Genomic DNA, 19,142 nt, shown 5'->3' with positions numbered 1-19,142 from the left:
TGTCGTCACCTCTGTTGTCAGCTCTTGTGTTTATTTAGTCAGAATCAAGATATTATAATTGCCTGAAGCAGCATCATCATCACTGAGTTGGCCATGATGTAGGTACCCACAGAACATTTATCCTTGCTCTTCTCTTGTGACTGCATGCAATAGCTGCAGCACTAAAAAATGTGCTTTGCATTTTTCAACAAGTAGGCAGCTTTCCTCTGAGGGTAACCTTCCCCTGAGGAAAATCAGTGAGTGGAAATTCTCTAGAAAGGCATCACTCTCAGGGACTTGGCAGGAGTCAAGTCTATGTTTGTAAGAAGAGATGTTTTCTTGAATAAGCTATTAAACAAGTGGGAGAGTTGAAGTAACAGCTTAGCTTTGCTGCCTTGACAAAGCTAAGCTGTGGGAGTGAGAACAGATGGAAAATCCTGCCGTGCTACAGTTCCATTCTAGTGATAAATCATTAATCTTCCTCCAGCTCCAGCTGGGGGCCTAGAAGACAGGGTCATCCCTGCACACCAAGACTGGCTCAGCCAAGACCTATCAAGAGCTGACAATACTCACCATGCCTCGATGCCAAAGGACTGGCAGGTGTGATATCAACGGTAGCCATTCCCCTTCATGTTCTCCTGAACTTTGTCAGAGTACTAATGTGATTGTCTTTTAGTATTAAAATACTGTTAAATTAATGCTGACTCTATCAGATCACATCTACATCCATTTAAAATCTAACAAACATTATATGAGAAGTTCAGCTTAAGTTTTTCACACCATAGTGATATGACAAAAGCCTAAAAGAATAAAAGGACATTTAAACATCATGTAGAGCATCATGTCCAAAACAGATCAACATGACATACAGAATGCACAATACAAAGATGTGGATAGGGTCAGTATTATACTTCCATCTGAAATGTAATTTGTAGTATTGGCAGTTTATCACTCACTATTGTCAGATACTTTTTTTCATTGATCTGTTGTGCCCATGAGGCTTCTGATTGGCACCTTTTTGATGTTTTGTTTAGGAAGTATCACATCAGTGACAATGGTTTGAATAACATTTGCCATAAAAATAACAGGGTAGCCTGTAACACTTTCAGACTAGTTAGAAGCGTTTCAAAAAGTGTCCCATATGTTATATGAGAAGTTCAGCTTAAGTTTTTCACACCATAGTGATATGACAAAAGCCTAAAAGAATAAAAGGACATTTAAACATCATGTAGAGCATCATGTCCAAAACAGATCAACATGACATACAGAATGCACAATACAAAGATGTGGATAGGGTCAGTATTATACTTCCATCTGAAATGTAATTTGTAGTATTGGCAGTTTATCACTCACTATTGTCAGATACTTTTTTTCATTGATCTGTTGTGCCCATGAGGCTTCTGATTGGCACCTTTTTGATGTTTTGTTTAGGAAGTATCACATCAGTGACAATGGTTTGAATAACATTTGCCATAAAAACCTATCAAGAGCTGACAATACTCACCATGCCTCGATGCCAAAGGACTGGCAGGTGTGATATCAACGGTAGCCATTCCCCTTCATGTTCTCCTGAACTTTGTCAGAGTACTAATGTGATTGTCTTTTAGTATTAAAATACTGTTAAATTAATGCTGACTCTATCAGATCACATCTACATCCATTTAAAATCTAACAAACATTATATGAGAAGTTCAGCTTAAGTTTTTCACACCATAGTGATATGACAAAAGCCTAAAAGAATAAAAGGACATTTAAACATCATGTAGAGCATCATGTCCAAAACAGATCAACATGACATACAGAATGCACAATACAAAGATGTGGATAGGGTCAGTATTATACTTCCATCTGAAATGTAATTTGTAGTATTGGCAGTTTATCACTCACTATTGTCAGATACTTTTTTTCATTGATCTGTTGTGCCCATGAGGCTTCTGATTGGCACCTTTTTGATGTTTTGTTTAGGAAGTATCACATCAGTGACAATGGTTTGAATAACATTTGCCATAAAAATAACAGGGTAGCCTGTAACACTTTCAGACTAGTTAGAAGCGTTTCAAAAAGTGTCCCATATGTTATATGAGAAGTTCAGCTTAAGTTTTTCACACCATAGTGATATGACAAAAGCCTAAAAGAATAAAAGGACATTTAAACATCATGTAGAGCATCATGTCCAAAACAGATCAACATGACATACAGAATGCACAATACAAAGATGTGGATAGGGTCAGTATTATACTTCCATCTGAAATGTAATTTGTAGTATTGGCAGTTTATCACTCACTATTGTCAGATACTTTTTTTCATTGATCTGTTGTGCCCATGAGGCTTCTGATTGGCACCTTTTTGATGTTTTGTTTAGGAAGTATCACATCAGTGACAATGGTTTGAATAACATTTGCCATAAAAATAACAGGGTAGCCTGTAACACTTTCAGACTAGTTAGAAGCGTTTCAAAAAGTGTCCCATTTTCTACAACAACCTCATTAAGATAAAAATCACTCCTTCCACCTCCCATGCTGTAAACTCAGCAAATTTCTGTTTACTTAATATCAGATCGATTAGTAATAATCATTCATCTGCCAGGATTTTATCATGACAAAATAAAATTGACTTCTTTGCCATCACAGGTGCCAATTTGCCACCACACAACACTGCCACCTACAGGCTTGTTGGTGGCAGTGTTGTGTGGTGGCAAAACGGAGGGAAGGAAATATTTGTTTTTACAGATACCCGTGAATGTGGAAACAGGGTCTCAGTCTACAGGCTAAACACACAAGACGATTTGGTGGGGGAGACCTGACACCTTACACTGACTTTTTCTGTGCTGCGTTATGTTAAGATCTCCTGATGGGCTTTTTATAAAGATTCCCCACACATCTATTCCCCAGTATTTGACAGCTACTAACCAGTGCAAAGAGGTAACCGTTACAATAGGGATTTCATTAGAAAGGCAGGGCTTAATTTGACACATTAATCTGAAGCTTCCCCATATGTGTGGCATTGTATTTGACATTGTATGTCAGACAGCTGAAGCAGAGCTTGGCCCTTAGCCCTAACCAAAAGATATGTATAAGTGACTGATTATGAATAAATGATACAGTATAAGCCTACAAGTCTTTACTTTTCTCTGGCTGCGCAGCAGCACATTTTCCCCATCTGGTAGCATGGTCAGCATAACATATGGTATGTGACCAGTTACATTGTTAGCCCCTACAATATAAATTGACTCAACTCTCACAGTATCTATTGCTGCCACAAAAAGACTTCCTCTGACGTCTGTTGCACTGCAGTTTACAGTGTAAAACAACAACTGTTGTTCAGCCTCGTATGTGGTGCTAACTATGGAACTATTTTTAATGCAGTCATAGTATGCCTGTCTGTATTTCAAATAAAAGCAAGTGTGTGTGTGTGTGTGAGAAAAAGAGATAGAGAGAGAGAGAGTTTTATTTTATATAATATTATTGCACACACCTTTTTGATGTTTTGTTTAGGAAGTATCACATCAGTGACAATGGTTTGAATAACATTTGCCATAAAAATAACAGGGTAGCCTGTAACACTTTCAGACTAGTTAGAAGCGTTTCAAAAAGTGTCCCATTTTCTACAACAACCTCATTAAGATAAAAATCACTCCTTCCACCTCCCATGCTGTAAACTCAGCAAATTTCTGTTTACTTAATATCAGATCGATTAGTAATAATCATTCATCTGCCAGGATTTTATCATGACAAAATAAAATTGACTTCTTTGCCATCACAGAATCTTGGCTTGCCCCTGGAGACCATGCTCCCCTCATTGAGTCATCCCCACCTAACTATTCTTTCTTTCACCAGCCAAAACATACAGGTCGGGGCAGGGGTTGCTCTTATCCACAGAAATGTTTCGACTTTGACTACCACATTTGGCCATTTTACCACATTTGAATATCTCTCCTTTGGTGTAAGAAACAACCCGCCTTTTTTATGTGTCCTAATTTACAGACCTCCTAAACTAATTTCTGGTTTTATTCAGGAAATGGCCCATATTTTTATCAATCATTATGGTCAAATATGACAGGGTCATTATTTTAAGGGATTTTAACATTCATGTTTGTTTTCCTACTTCTTCTCCACTTGCCTCTGACTTCATTAAACTGCTACAATCTTTTTATCTGAACCAACATGTAAAATCCCCCAGCCACAGCAAAGGTCACATTTTGGATCTTGTGATCTCAAACTGTGTTGCCATAGAACAGGTATCCCTAACAGCATTTCCTGTCACTGATCACAGTGCAGTTCCAATTTCCACTCCTTCCTGACCATGAACCCATCAAATAAATCCACTCTCGCCCTCTGAGCTCACTCTCTGTTCCGATTTTCTGTCAAGCTTTTATTGAAAATTGGGAATCTGAAAAGGAAAATGGCAGCACAGTTGAGGAGCTGGTTAGAAATTTTAATAGCACTTGCATTTTAGACTCCATAGCTCCGGCTAGATGTAAAGATTTTTAAAGCCCACAGAACTGCCTTGGTTAGACGAAGAGACAAGGAACATAAGAATATATTGCAGGAGAGCTGAGAGGAAATGGAAAAAAGACAGACAAGGCACATCACTGAAGAATTCTCGGCATGGAGATGGAAAGTGTATGATCATAACCCTTACACACAGGGTTATGATCATACACTTTCCATCTCCATGCCGAGAAAACCTAATTCAAGCAATGACTGGAGCATGTGGCGACATCAGCGTGGAATCTTGCCAGAGCTGGATTCGGCATGCTAAAGGATTCTTTCCCCTTGCCTTGCAAGGGAGAACATAGCATGTGACGTGGACGAAGTCCTGTGGCCTCACCCAGCAGAGAGGCGTGATCCTGAGGCAGAATAAATGCTATAAACATGTCTTGTTTATTTTTTTCTTTACATAACTTTTGTTTCTCTTTTTTGCTGCAGTTTTTTAAAGCTTTATTTTATTTCTTTTTGTTTAAATCTGAGTACAAGAATAAAATTATTCCCGCTATCCCACAGTGTAATGGCTGCTAAGTTGTGTTTGCACATTAGCTGGTTTTGTGTGGTTTTTGACGGAAGTGAGTGATTTTGATTAAAGTTAAAATGGTTTTGGGTCAAATGTTTGGTTTTGCAAGAGGAGTCAGAAGTTTTGTGAACGTAGCTTGAAAATTGGATTTTGTGTTCACAGTTTAGAGAAAAGGAGAGCAGGTTTCAAGAAATGTGTCTTAGCAATTCAGAAAAACTGTAATCCTCCTAGACCTCAGCACCGCATTCGACACTGTGGATCACAATGTTTAATCAGCCGTTTGAAGTACACTGTTGGAGTCAGTGAAGTGGCACTAGAATGGTTGACCTCATACCTGTCTAACAGGTCCTTTTCTGTGAGACTGGGTGACACATTCTCAGTGTCCACCCCCTCGTCCTGTGGTGACCCCCAGGGGTGCATACTGGGTCGTCTTCTTTTCACTATCTAAATGCTACCCCTCAGTGATATCCTGCGCAGACACAATATTAATTTCCACTGTTATGTCGACGACATTAAACCCTATATACCACTCACACCCGGTAGCTCTGATGTCTCACATATCTTGTCCAGTTTAACAGAAATTAAGAACTGGATGTCCAGCAAGTTCTTACAGTTAAATGATGCTGAATCAGAAAAAACTCCAGTTATGTTGCCCACCTCTCCGCCTGTCTTGGCACCTGGTCTAACAATATATGCACTGAGGCCCGCAACCTGGGTATCATCTTTGACTCTAAACTTTCCTATGACACTCAAGTAACTAAGGTTGTTCAATCCTGTTGCACAGCTAAGGCAATTAAGAAAAAATTGAACATTCCTTATCCCACCTGTTCAAAATGGTTATACATGCATTTATTTCCTCCAGGCTAGACTACTGCAACGCCCTCCACTCTCAGTAAACATAACATTTACAGACTACAACTAATACAGAATGCCGCTGCAAGGCTTCTAACTCACACCAGGAGAAGTGACCACATAACACCAGTTCTAGCTGCCCTTCACTGGCTCCCTGTGAGTTTTAGAATTGATTTTAAGATTTTACTGATGGTTTTTAAAGCAATAAATGGCCTCGCCCCCTCAGTCCCCAAATCCCAGCTAATCACAAAGGGTGACCATGCATTTGCTGACTATGCGCCCAAAATCTGGAACTCCCTGCCAGAGGATATCAGGCGGGCAAACTCAGTGTCTTCTTTTAAATCTCTTCTTAAAACTCACTTTCATCACTTAGCCTTTTCCTAAGCCGTTTTATTTATCTATTTATTCACTGTTTTACATTATTGTATTTTATTATTGTTTTTATTGCTTTGTGCTATTAACCTGGTTTTATCTTACGGGCCAATTTTTATTTTATTCTACTTAAAATAAAAAATTTTATAAACATAAAATAGTTTTATGTTTTATTGATTTGTGCAATTCCTGTCCATTTTATAAATTTTACTGGATGGTATTTTAACCATTTATTATTATTATTATTATTATTATTATTATTATCTCAAACTTAACTGCAGAGCCAACTGACCTACCCCTACTGTTGTATCTGCACACAGTGTAGCACAGCCAAGGTGATTCAGCCGACTTATCAAATTAGTTTCTGTTGCTCATTAGAAACCCTCATCTGCCATGCAGTGTGCAGTGGCTAACCTTTGAGACCAGCCCTGCGGGAGAGGCGTGCTCCCATTTGTATACAATGCATGTCAATAATGGTGTTAAAGGGCACTCGGATGGTTGTATGGAGAGAGGAAGGCATAGGAAATAAGTGTCATTATCCATAAGTGTTTTTTAAAAAACACTTATTATTTAAAGGTAGGGTAGGAGATTTCATTCTGATGCACTTTTTGTTAAATTAGTGTAACTTACAGTCTGATAGCAACCACTTAGTTTGGCAGTTTTGCTTTAAAACGAAGAATATTAATAATCTGTGGAAGCTATAAAACGCTGAAAACATCAGCCAATCCTCTGGGTGGACCCTGCGCGGAGTATTGGCTGGTTGTCACGCTCTTCCTGCTCTGCGCGCACCAGAGAGGTACGTGCATGATGGCTGACGTCACAGACCACAGCTCATCTTCAGGTGATGCGCGTCCATGTGATTGGGGGGCGTGGCTTCGGGGTGAGCACCAAGAGAAAGGGGCGTGTGTTTACTTTCGAAATAAGATAAGATAAGATAAGATAAGATAAGATAAAACCTTATTACAGTTTTTTCTGATTGCTTACAGTTTTTTCTGATTGCTTAAACACTGACAATGATTCTTATAGCCCAATTTCTAAAACTATTAATAGTTATAGCAAAATCACTCACTGAGTTTGCAAAACTAAAAGCAAAAAGACTGCTTTACACTCAATTTGCACTTTTGTAACACACAATTTGCAATTGTATAAATATAATCCACTTCACAGCACTCTTTTTGCTGAACTGTAAACACAACTCACTGCTTTACACACAACTTCCAAATGATCAACACACTCCTAGTCAAACTACACACATGTATGGCTGGTATTTACACTATTTTGCCAACTGTCTGGCTACACTGTCACATGTGAGAACTGTTTTACATCATTAGTTCACTTTGCAATCAGCATGAGCTCTGTAAATAAGACACAGGTAAGCTTCAGTGTGGAGAACAATGGAGGGAGAAGAAGACTGAGAAGAGTGAGAATTAGAGGAGGATGAGGACATGAGGAAGCAGGAGGAAGACGAAGAGGACGAGGAGGTGAAGAGGAAGGAGGAAGGGTAAGAAGAAATAGAATTACAGATGTCATCGGAGCTACAATAGTGGATCATGTGATCAACCATGGAATTACCCTGAGGGAAGCTGGACACCGGGTTCAGCCTGAGCTGAGAGAAAATCAGTCTTGTTGTCTCTCTGGGTCCGGCCACAGAATTTCATCAACATCACATGCAATGTCTTCTAGTCCAAGGCACCGGGGAACATGTCTCCTGGAGTGCCGTATCCAGGCCTGACATGATGCCTGGTCCATATCCTCGCATGCCTCCTTCCAGATGCTGGATGTCTAGTAATTCTGTGGAGTAACAGTTTCAGTTTTACATGTACAGTATTGTTGTTTTTCTCATTAGAGTATGGTACACCTACAAAACAGTGTGAGGGAACTGTACTAACCCATTCTCATCGATATGTCCTTATGATGCTTGCTACAGTGTAGTGGCTCAGGCTGAACCCGTTGTCCAGCTTCCCTCAGGGTCATTCCATGGTTGATCACATGATCCACTATTGTAGCTCTGATGACATCAGTAATTCTATTTCTTTGTCCTCCTCCTCTTCCTCCTGCTTCCTCATGTCCTCATCCTCCTCTAATTCTCACTCTTCTCAGTTTCCTTCTCCCTCCATTGTTCTCCACACTGAATCTTACCTGTGTCTTATTTACAGAGCTCATGCTGATTGCAAAGTGAACTAATGATGTAAAACAGTTCTCACATGTGACAGTGTAGCCAGACAGTTGGCAAAATAGTGTAAATACCAGCCATAAATGTGTGTAGTTTTACTAGGAGTGTGTTGATCATTTGGAAGTTGTGTGTAAAGCAGTGAGTTGTGTTTACAGTTCCACAAAACGAGTGCTGTGAAGTGGATTATATTTTTACAATTGCAAATTGTGTGTTACAAATTGTTGCAAATTGTGAAACACTCAGAAACAGTATTCCTAACTGCACTTGGATAGGAAGAAATTTCTTTCAGGAATTTTTTTTAAATTTTTTTAGAAATGACATGATTATATTATCAATATATATGAATAAATTCTATATTCTAATACATACACCACATGACCACACCACACAGTTTTTGCATTTTGTTCCATGCAACTTAACAATGCATTACTTTCAAATAGGTGCCAATGGAGAATAGTATGGTCTTTTAAAGGTGGACTGAAAGCAATGTAATGATCAGAATAATTGTACTTGCCAGAATACATCAGCTGTGTCCTCCATCAAGTCTGCAAAGGTCTATAACATCTGTCTAAAAGCTGGGAAGTTTTGTGAGGTTTTGTGGTGATAGCCACTTGGTCAGTGTCAGGGAATGACAGCATGTTACAGGAGCCATTAAGCACAGTAATTAGCCAGACTCAGTGTGTGGCAGCAAGTCGCTGTAAGCCATTCATACCTGCAGATTAATAGTGAACTCCTGATATGAGCGGCAGACTGTTCTTGGTCCATTCCAATCTACTTCCCTCAGGGTAGCCATACTCAGTGATAGATTCTCAGGTCTCCACTTCTGTCTCATTACAAATCCCTCCTATGAATAGAGATGTGACACATCTGAGAAACAGTGGCCATGCATTAGGGCTGATTCACAGGAGCAGGGGTTTAAATCAACCGCAAGGAAGCGTGGTAACAGAGCAATAATTCAGCCGCAATGACTCCCTCTGCCTGCATATGTGACATTCATTGGGAGGTCAGCAATGAAGTGAAGAGGATAAAAGAGAAGCTATTGTATGTCGAGCTTTGAATGGAAATGCCTCTTTCATATGTTGGCTTATTCACTCCTTGCTACCCTGCAGTATGAGATATGGTGAGGTGGAGGATTAGATCATCAGAATAAAGGCCACAGCCTTTCCAGGACCTCATGCAAAATTTGATGAAGTTCTGCTAGGCTACTGCAGCTGATATCAATAACCAGCATTGAAAAAACAGCTTGAGAGAATGAAAAGCACACAAATCAAAAATAAAGCATAGTTAACCTTCATAATTTAGGGTTTACCAGTCTTATCTGGTAATCCCTAAATCTTATCTTATCTTATCTTATCTTATCTTATCTTATCTTATCTTATCTTATCTTGTCTTAGCTTATCTTATCTTATCTTATCTTATCTTACAGAAGGGTGAGCATGTCAAATGTGTCATTGTCTCACCGTAAAAGGGTTATTCACTCAACAAAAAGAGAGACGATCTGAAGCTGAAGAAAAAAGCAACAATCTCACACTGAAGAAACATCATGCTATGGGGGTGATTCTTAATGATAGATTAAGGCAGCCAGCAGCCAAACACTGACAGGGTTTAGAGAACACTAGTTTGAGACCTTACAAGCTGATTCACCTTTCAGCGTGGAGTAGTTTTAGAGTGTTCTTCAGTGGTCCACTCAAAGCCCAGGCCAGCTGCTGCAGTCCCCCTTTGTTCTTAGCGTCAGAAGGCTACAGAAGTGTAATAAATATCTGGCTCTGATTCATTCTACTTTCTGCTGTGCCTTTTGTTCTCTTGTAGAATTGCAGCTGAGAGGTTGTGAGCTGTTGGTCTTGCTCCTATTGCTTGGCCGTCAGGACCAATCTCTGCAAACAGGGCTGTTCGGAGATGACAGAAGATCAAAACAATCCAACCTCGCTAGTTTATGACATGCGCCATGCACTGATGCCCTTTTAATAGCCTGGGTATTGTGTGTGTTTGAATACACTAAATTTAGAAAATAATATTAACTAAGTTCAGAGTAAGATTTCATCTGCTGGTTTGAGTCAACAATTTTAAAATGTTTACATTTTAGTAATTTATTTTAGTTGTTTCCTGATTTTCGTTTACTTTTGCTATTTCTTGTTTTTCTCAGTTTTACTTACTGTTTTATTATGAAAATCTTGTTTCCTGAAGAATCACTGTCACTTTCACAATATTAAAAAACCTTTGAAGGGATTGGAAAACATAAAGCAGGCCAAAGACTCAGTCAAAACTATAGGTCCACCACTTCCTGAGAGAATTTCTCCTCACTCTGAACCAGATTAGCGAACAAACTTGAGCAGCCTATTTCTTTGAATTATAAACAACAACAAATCCAAGACTTCATTTGAACCCCCTTCACTTACATGGCAATAAACACGATTCTGATTCTGATTCTGATTTCTGCACCATTATCCAGTCACTGTTTCCTGCTTTCTTGTCATTCTTCGTCAACAAAATTGATAGCCGAAGGTCTAAGTTTCACCCAATTGCTCTGCATCCTACCCTACTGCCCACCCAGACCCTCACAGATATTCTACCCTTGTGTCCCCACTTTTTAACACTAAGTGATTGCTTAGCAGCATGTTCTTTACAACAGTGTTTCCCAGCCAGTGTGTGTTAGAGACCATCAGGTGTGCGTTGGGAAATGATCCAACTTCACTTATTGTTCTGAAAATGATTGTTTATTTACGGTAAATAATTTGATTATGCCAGAAATGTATAGTGAAACAATTAAATACCCCCTAGAGTTAGATAAGTGAACAGATTGTGTCAGCGCGACCACTACCTTAACTTGCAGTCAGTGTATGTGTGAACATGCAAACTCCACGCAACACTACAGAGAAGTGACATGCTGTTGTGTAAATCAGATACCATAATGCTTTGTAGTTAGTGTTATAAAATAACAAGATTACCTGTTATTCTGACAGGTAATGGCTTTTGTTTTAATCTGGGAAAATTATTGAAATTAAAATAAAATTAAATTTGAGGTGTGTGTGTCAGGGTTTGTGTAAGGAGGTGAGGACACAGTTGCAGGACGCAGAGCGGTTAAAATCCAAAAGAGTCTTTTATTTAAAGGCCAGGAGGGCAAAACAATACAAAACTAAAAATCACACTACGTGGTCAAAAGGAGAGTCCAAAATAACCTAACCAAAAATCACACCTTGCGTGGAAAACAAAAACAAAACATCAAACAAAGAAACTACCTGAAGCATAGCATAGCATGGCATGGCATGGCATGGACGAGACGTAGACATAGATACAAAGCCCACACAGACGAGACGAACTAGCAAGGACAAAGGGGAAGACACAGACTATATACAAGGGGACCAGGGAAGACAACGAGGCACAGGTGACACACATGAGGGCAGGGCTGGTAATCAACCAGGAGGGAAAACACAGGAAGCAAAACTCAAAGACAATACACAGGGAGGACAGGACTACCAAAGTAAAACAGGAAACACAAAACAAGACTAGACAACTAGAAACACAAAACAAGACTAGACAACTAGAACAAGACTAAACAAAGACCCAGATCTACAGGAAAAATAACTATAACTAAACACAGATTAAACTAAAAACCCAAAACAAGTAATCAAAACCATAAACAAACACCAGATCGTGACAGAACCCCCCCTTCAAGGAACGGCTCCCAGACGTTCCTAAAAACACAAAACAAGGGTTCAAACTAAAATACAGGGAGCTAGAGTTCAAGGTCTCAGAAATGAATCAAAATAACTCAAAGTCCCAGAGTTCATGAAGGCCCCGGCCATGGGCCAACAGGGGCAACGGAGACAAAGGTCCCGTAAAACGAGAGTCTGGGGTGCTTGGGGGGCAGAGTCAGAAATGGAGGGGACAGGGACCCTCCAGGGTCCGGGCGAAAGCCCAGCATGGACAGGGGTGAGGACCCTCCGGGGTCCGGGCGGAAGCCCAGCATGGACATGGCTGAGGACCCTCCGGGGTCCGGGCGGAAGCACAGCATGGACAGGGGTGAGGACCCTCCGGGGTCCGGGCGGAAGCACAGCATGGACATGGCTGAGGGCCCTCCGGGGTCCGGGCGGAAGCACAGCATGGACATGGCTGAGGGCCCTCCGGGGTCCGGGCGGAAGACCACCAGCGATGGAGACGCGGGCCCTCCGGGGTCCGGGCGGAAGACCACCAGCGATGGAGACGCGGACCCTCCGGGGTCCAGCGATGGAGACGCGGACCCTCCGGGGTCCGGGCGGAAGACCACCAGCGATGGAGACGCGGACCCTCCGGGGTCCGAGCGGAAGACCACCAGCGATGACGAGGCTGCGGACCCTCCAGGGTCCGGGCAGAACACCAGCGAGGACGAGGCCGCGGACCCTCCAGGGTCCGGGCAGAACACCAGCGAAGACGAGGCCGCGGACCCTCCAGGGTCCGGGCAGAACACCAGCGAAGACGAGGCAGCGGACCCTCCAGGGTCCGGGCAGAACACCAGCGAGGACGAGGCCGCGGACCCTCCAGGGTCCGGGCAGAACACCAGCGAAGACGAGGCCGCGGACCCTCCAGGGTCCGGGCAGAACACCAGCGAAGACGAGGCAGCGGACCCTCCAGAGTCCAGGCAGAACACCAGTGCCGAAGACGACGCAGAAGACCCTCCAGGGTCCAGACAGGAAGCCAGAGCCGAGGACGAAACAGAAGACCCTCCAGGGTCCAGACAGGAAGCCAGAGCCGAAGACGAAGCAGAAGACCCTCCAGGGTCCAGACAGGAAGCCAGAGCCGAAGACGAAGCAGAAGACCCTCCAGGGTCCAGACAGGAAGCCAGAGACGAAACCAGAGCGGGGGACCCTCCAGGGTCCCGACAGGAAGCCAGAGACGAAACCAGAGCAGGGGACCCTCCAGGGTCCCGACAGGAAGCCAGAGACGAAACCAGAGCGGGGGGACCCTCCAGGGTCCCGACAGGAAACCAGAGACGAGGACGAAGCAGGGGACCCTCCAGGGTCCCGACAGGAAACCAGAGCAGGGGACCCTCCAGGGTCCCGACAGGAAACCAGAGCAGGGGGCCCTCCAGGGTCCCGACAGGAAACCAGAGCAGGGGGCCCTCCAGGGTCCCGACAGGAAACCAGAGCAGGGGGCCCTCCAGGGTCCCGACAGGAAACCAGAGCAGGGGACCCTCCAGGGTCCCGACAGGAAACCAGAGCAGGGGACCCTCCAGGGTCCCGACAGGAAACCAGGGCAGGGGACCCTCCAGGGTCCCGACAGGAAGCCAGAGACGAAACCAGAGTTGGGGGTTCCCCAGTGACTGGACCAAGGGATGGCGTCATCTGGAGCCCGCCCCTTGGCGGCCCCGGAAGGGATGGCGTCATCTGGAGCCCGCCCCTTGGCGGCCCCGGAAGGGATGGCGTCATCTGGAGCCCGCCCTCTGGCGGCCCCGGAAGGGATGGCGTCATCTGGAGCCCGCCCCTGGGCGGCCCCGGAAGGGATGACGACATCTGGAGCCCGCCCTCTGGCGGCACCGGAAGGGATGACGACATCTGGAGCCCGCCCTCTGGCGGCACCGGAAGGGATGACGACATCTGGAGCCCGCCCCTGGGCGGCACCGAAAGCGATGACGACATCTGGAGCCCGCCCCTGGGCGGCACCGGAAGGGATGGCGTCATCTGGAGCCCGCCCTCTGGCGGCACCGGAAGGGATGACGTCATCTGGAGCCCGCCCTCTGGCGGCACCGGAAGGGATGACGTCATCTGGAGCCCGCCCTCAGGAGTAGGGGCTGGGTCGAGGACTGAACGGGGAAACCAGGGGGGCAGCATGGGGGCCACAGGAGCACGGAACTCCCCCATGTCCTCGAACGCCCTGGCATAATGGAGGTGGAGCCACGGGTTAGCGCTCAGAGCTAAGTCCATCTGGGCTCTGAGTTGCTCCTTTAGGTTCCACAACGCCCCCAGCTGCTGGAGAAGCAAAATCCTGCGGTCCACCAACCGCCTCACCTCCCTCCTGTCCGCGGGAGGTGAAGGCAGGAGATCCACCAGGTCGAGCTCAGCCTGAAGCTTCCTCCTCAGCTGGTTGGCCTGGCTCCAGAGTATCACCAGCTCGTACGGGGCGAACTCTGGGCCGCGGCTAAAGGCAGCCGATTTAACTGCTTCTGTGCCTGCTGTGTCCATAGTGGCTAGTTCGTACTGTCAGGGTTTGTGTAAGGAGGTGAGGACACAGTTGCAGGACGCAGAGCGGTTAAAATCCAAAAGAGTCTTTTATTTAAAGGCCAGGAGGGCAAAACAATACAAAACTAAAAATCACACTACGTGGTCAAAAGGAGAGTCCAAAATAACCTAACCAAAAATCACACCTTGCGTGGAAAACAAAAACAAAACATCAAACAAAGAAACTACCTGAAGCATAGCATAGCATGGCATGGCATGGCATGGACGAGACGTAGACATAGATACAAAGCCCACACAGACGAGACGAACTAGCAAGGACAAAGGGGAAGACACAGACTATATACAAGGGGACCAGGGAAGACAACGAGGCACAGGTGACACACATGAGGGCAGGGCTGGTAATCAACCAGGAGGGAAAACACAGGAAGCAAAACTCAAAGACAATACACAGGGAGGACAGGACTACCAAAGTAAAACAGGAAACACAAAACAAGACTAGACAACTGGAAACACAAAACAAGACTAGACAACTGGAAACACAAAACAAGACTAGACAACTAGAAACACAAAACAAGACTAGACAACTAGAACAAGACTAAACAAAGACCCAGATCTACAGGAAAAATAACTATAACTAAACACAGATTAAACTAAAAACCCAAAACAAGTAATCAAAACCATAAACAAACACCAGATCGTGACAGTGTGTGTGTGTGTGTAAAATATGTGCTCATAAAGGTTGGGAAAGACTTCTTTACAGTAGTTAGGCAGAAAAGGGGTTTAGAAGTTCGAAAACAGGGAAGTGTGTGTATTTCATTGATTACTGTGTGAACAGTGACATGCTCTGCAACAACTGGCTGCATCAAATCCACTTCCTAAAATAATCAAGACTTTTTCTTGGGAAAGACAGCAAGATGGCAGAATAGGTTACTCTTAATTATTGTGCCTTCACAGATGTGCAAATAACCCATGTCTTAGGCCTGTGTGCCTTCCATACATCAGAGACACTGGCGTTTGATCTGTGTGCTGATGGCAAGACGAGATGCTCCAAATAATGGTTTCATATTAGATTTTTAGAATTTAGATTTGTCTGAACACCACAGTTTTACACTTGCCTCAGTCCATCTTAAATGAGCTCAGAGATGATTTTCTAAATCTTGTTAATGCTTTTTTCTTTTGCATAATAGTAATAAGAGTTTAAATCTGTAAATCTTTAAGACTGAGAGGAAAGTGCAGCGTGTTCTCCCACCATACTAGTGATCAGTGAACAGAAATCCTTACTAATTTGAAAACTGTCACTAAGTTCTGGATGACCTGAATTGTGAAACTTAAATAAATGGAGGACCAATGGCAGTTTTACTCTGATTTTATTACAAGAGATGTAAAATGGTTAATGAGAGTAAATCAGGGTGACAGGGTGGTGTTATTTGGTGCACACTATCAGCATCTGGGTTGTTATATATAAACCCGTCCTGAGGCCCACAGACAGCCGTTGTGGGCTCAGCTGCAGCGCTTTGGGGACAAAATGCCTTTATCTGCAACAGGCCACTCTAACAACAGCAGCCTGGCTGCTATCACCACACTTACCAGCCCTAGACTTGCAGACATCTCACATCTATGGCAGTAAAAGCTGTTTGAAATTCATGCAGCATTTATGTGAAATGTATCATTAAAGAGAATAGAAAGAGTAAAGAATAAGGGCATTTAATAGAAATTGTGTTTAATGTTGTAATCATTGCTCATGAATTTTAATCTTTAAGAGATGAGACTTGGGAAAACTGCACAGACCTCTTCATACGGTGTGCATTGATACAGTCAGGGTGTTTCTGGCTGTGACCTGCACTATACTGCTCATTACCATACTGACTCTGCCACAGGCCAGGAGACACCACCAATCACACAGCACTGTGCTAATTGTTAATGAGGGAAAACAAATTGTGTTAATGGTAATTTCTCTCTCTGTATCACACTTTACATGAGTCACACCTTCAGTCCCAAGAGCCCATTCTTACTGCATGATTATAGCTGGGTTCAGTTCAGTTAAGATACTATTCAAGGTAATAACAATAATCACCATCATCATCATCATCATCATCATTAATCTTTAAGGGATGGAGCACAGGCAGAAAAGTCATATACTTTTACATTACTATCATAGGCAAATATTAACTAGTTAACCTTTAAATGGATATTAAAAACTAATTTCTTCTAGTTATTCTGTTTATTAATCACTGCATCAGTTTGTCACTTGCTGGGCCTTTGAAGCAGCAACTTTATTATAACATATGTTTATGTTTTATGTATTCATGTGCAAACATAGCCATGTGCATACAGGCACCCCATTAATATTTTTGCTGCAATAACAGCCTGTAGATGCCTCCTATAGCCACAGACAGTCCCTGAAGTCTGGCAGGTGGTGTTTTGGCCCATTCCTCCATACAAAACACCTCCAAGTTCAGTCAGGTTTCTTGGCTTCCATGCGTAGACAGCCTGCTTCAATGATATTAAGGTCTGGGGATGGCCATTACAGACTAGTGTACTTGTGCTTCTGCATGAATTCCTTGGTGGTTTTTAAACAGTGTGTCCCTGTGCTAGCCACATCACCTCAGAACATGATGGACCCTCCACCAAATATCATGGTAGGCAATAAGTTTTTCTCATGGAGTTCAGTGTGTTTTTTTTCACCATGCATGCCCCCTTTGGTTGTAACCAAGTAACTCTATCTTAGTCTCTTCTGACCACAGTATTTTTGTTTCCGAAAATGCTTCTTTCTTGTCCAGATGTGCTTTTGCATAGCTCATGTGGCTCTTCTTGTGATAAACACCCAGAAAAGGCTTCTTGTGCATCACCCTTCCAATGAGCTTTTCCTGGTGTGAAGTACACTGGATTGTGGAACAATGAACAACTACACCATCAGCAGCCAGATGTTCTTGTAGTTCTCTGGAGGTGGTCTGTGGCGTGTCTGTGACCATTATAACCATCTATTGCCTGTGCCATCCTGTATTTGTTTCGGCCTACCACATCTTTCCTTTTACAGTGACTGTTCCTGTGGCCTTCCATTTCTGCACTACATTTCTGACAGTGGAGACACGGTGCAGACCGTCCAGATCATTTCTTGTAGCCTTCTCCTCCTTATAAAGACAGAACTGGATGTCGCATCCGGGTTTGTATAATGTTAATTTTGGCATCAGTTGGTAAACAGAAGAAGAATGGGCAGATGTCTGCTTACCCAATATGTTGTGTTCATGTATCTGCACTGCTGCAACGGTAACCAGCTGTATGGATCAGAAAATCAACTGCTGACTGTAGAGAGGCTGTGTGTTTAGTAATAAAAGAGCTCTGACCTGAACAACACACTAAAATGTCTTCTCTGATTTTTTAGTTAGCCCATATGTTGTTTGCTAGGTTTCTTCTGGCCTGGTACATGTGACATTCATGCTTTTGTCCACATCAATTGGGATATGTCATTTGATTGGCTCATCTTGTTAGCCTTTTGGAGACAGCCAGGAGCATCCTCTCAGAGTGATGCTGAAAAACTCGTCCATGCTTTTGTCACTTCTACACAGGACTACTGCAACTCACTATTATCAGGATGTCCACATTACTCCATTAACATCCTGCAGCTGATCCAGAACGCAGCAGCTGTCAGAGTTCTGACAGGAATCAGCCAAAGGGATCCCAGTAAAATTCAGATAGACTTTAAAATTCTCCTTCTTACATATAAGGCTCTACATGATCTCAGAGTGCATACTTAACACTTAATACCTCTGCACATAACCATCTCTATTGTACATCTGTATATTACCCTCATTATCTCTTCACCTTACGTGTATATTGCTCTTCTTCTTAATTACTATTCAGCCTATTATTAATCCTACTCTTATCTGAATATAATTGCTCTTAAACTGTACATATTGCATACACTGTATATACTGCACTTGCTGCTCTTTGCACTTCTGATTAGATGTCAAACTACATTTCGTACTTGTATTTATACAACAAGAGTCATGACAATAAAATTGAACCTAATCTAATCTAATCTACTTGTAGTTCCTAGCATCCATAAAAGTAGAATGGAAGACGAGCCTTTAGGCACCGCTACTATAGAACCAGTTATCAATCTGTCTCTGAGAGCAGACCCCGCCTCCACCTTTAAAACCAGATTAAAAGCCTTTCTGTTTAGTAAAGCATACAGTTAAACATAGTGTGTAGGATGTATAGATACAGTAACTTGTTGACATGCAGCCACAGGTATAACAGGCTGACTAACTCTAAGTATTTAAACTTTATCATAGCTAAGCTGCTATAGGACTACACTGCTGGGGACTACACTTCACCTCCTCTCCTCTTTTTCTTCTTCCCTGATTAGGCCGATGTATTATCGTTCTGCGGGTCTCTCTCCTCTCTCTCATCTCATCTCTCTCTCTCTCATCTCATCTCTGGTGTAGCTTTCTTTCTGCAGGTCTCTCTCTCTCTCTCCTTCCTTCCATCTCTCTCGATCGTCTCTGTGTAGCTTTCTGTTCTGGCAGTCTCCTCTCTCTCTCTCTCTCCTCTCTCTCTGTAGCTTTCTGCAGTCTCTCTCTCTCTCTCTCTCTCTCTCTCTC

The sequence above is a fragment of the Parambassis ranga genome, chromosome 21 (genome assembly GCF_900634625.1).
Source record: "Parambassis ranga chromosome 21, fParRan2.1, whole genome shotgun sequence".
Classification (NCBI taxonomy): Eukaryota; Metazoa; Chordata; class Actinopteri; family Ambassidae; genus Parambassis; species Parambassis ranga.
This window is presented reverse-complemented; position numbering follows the sequence as displayed.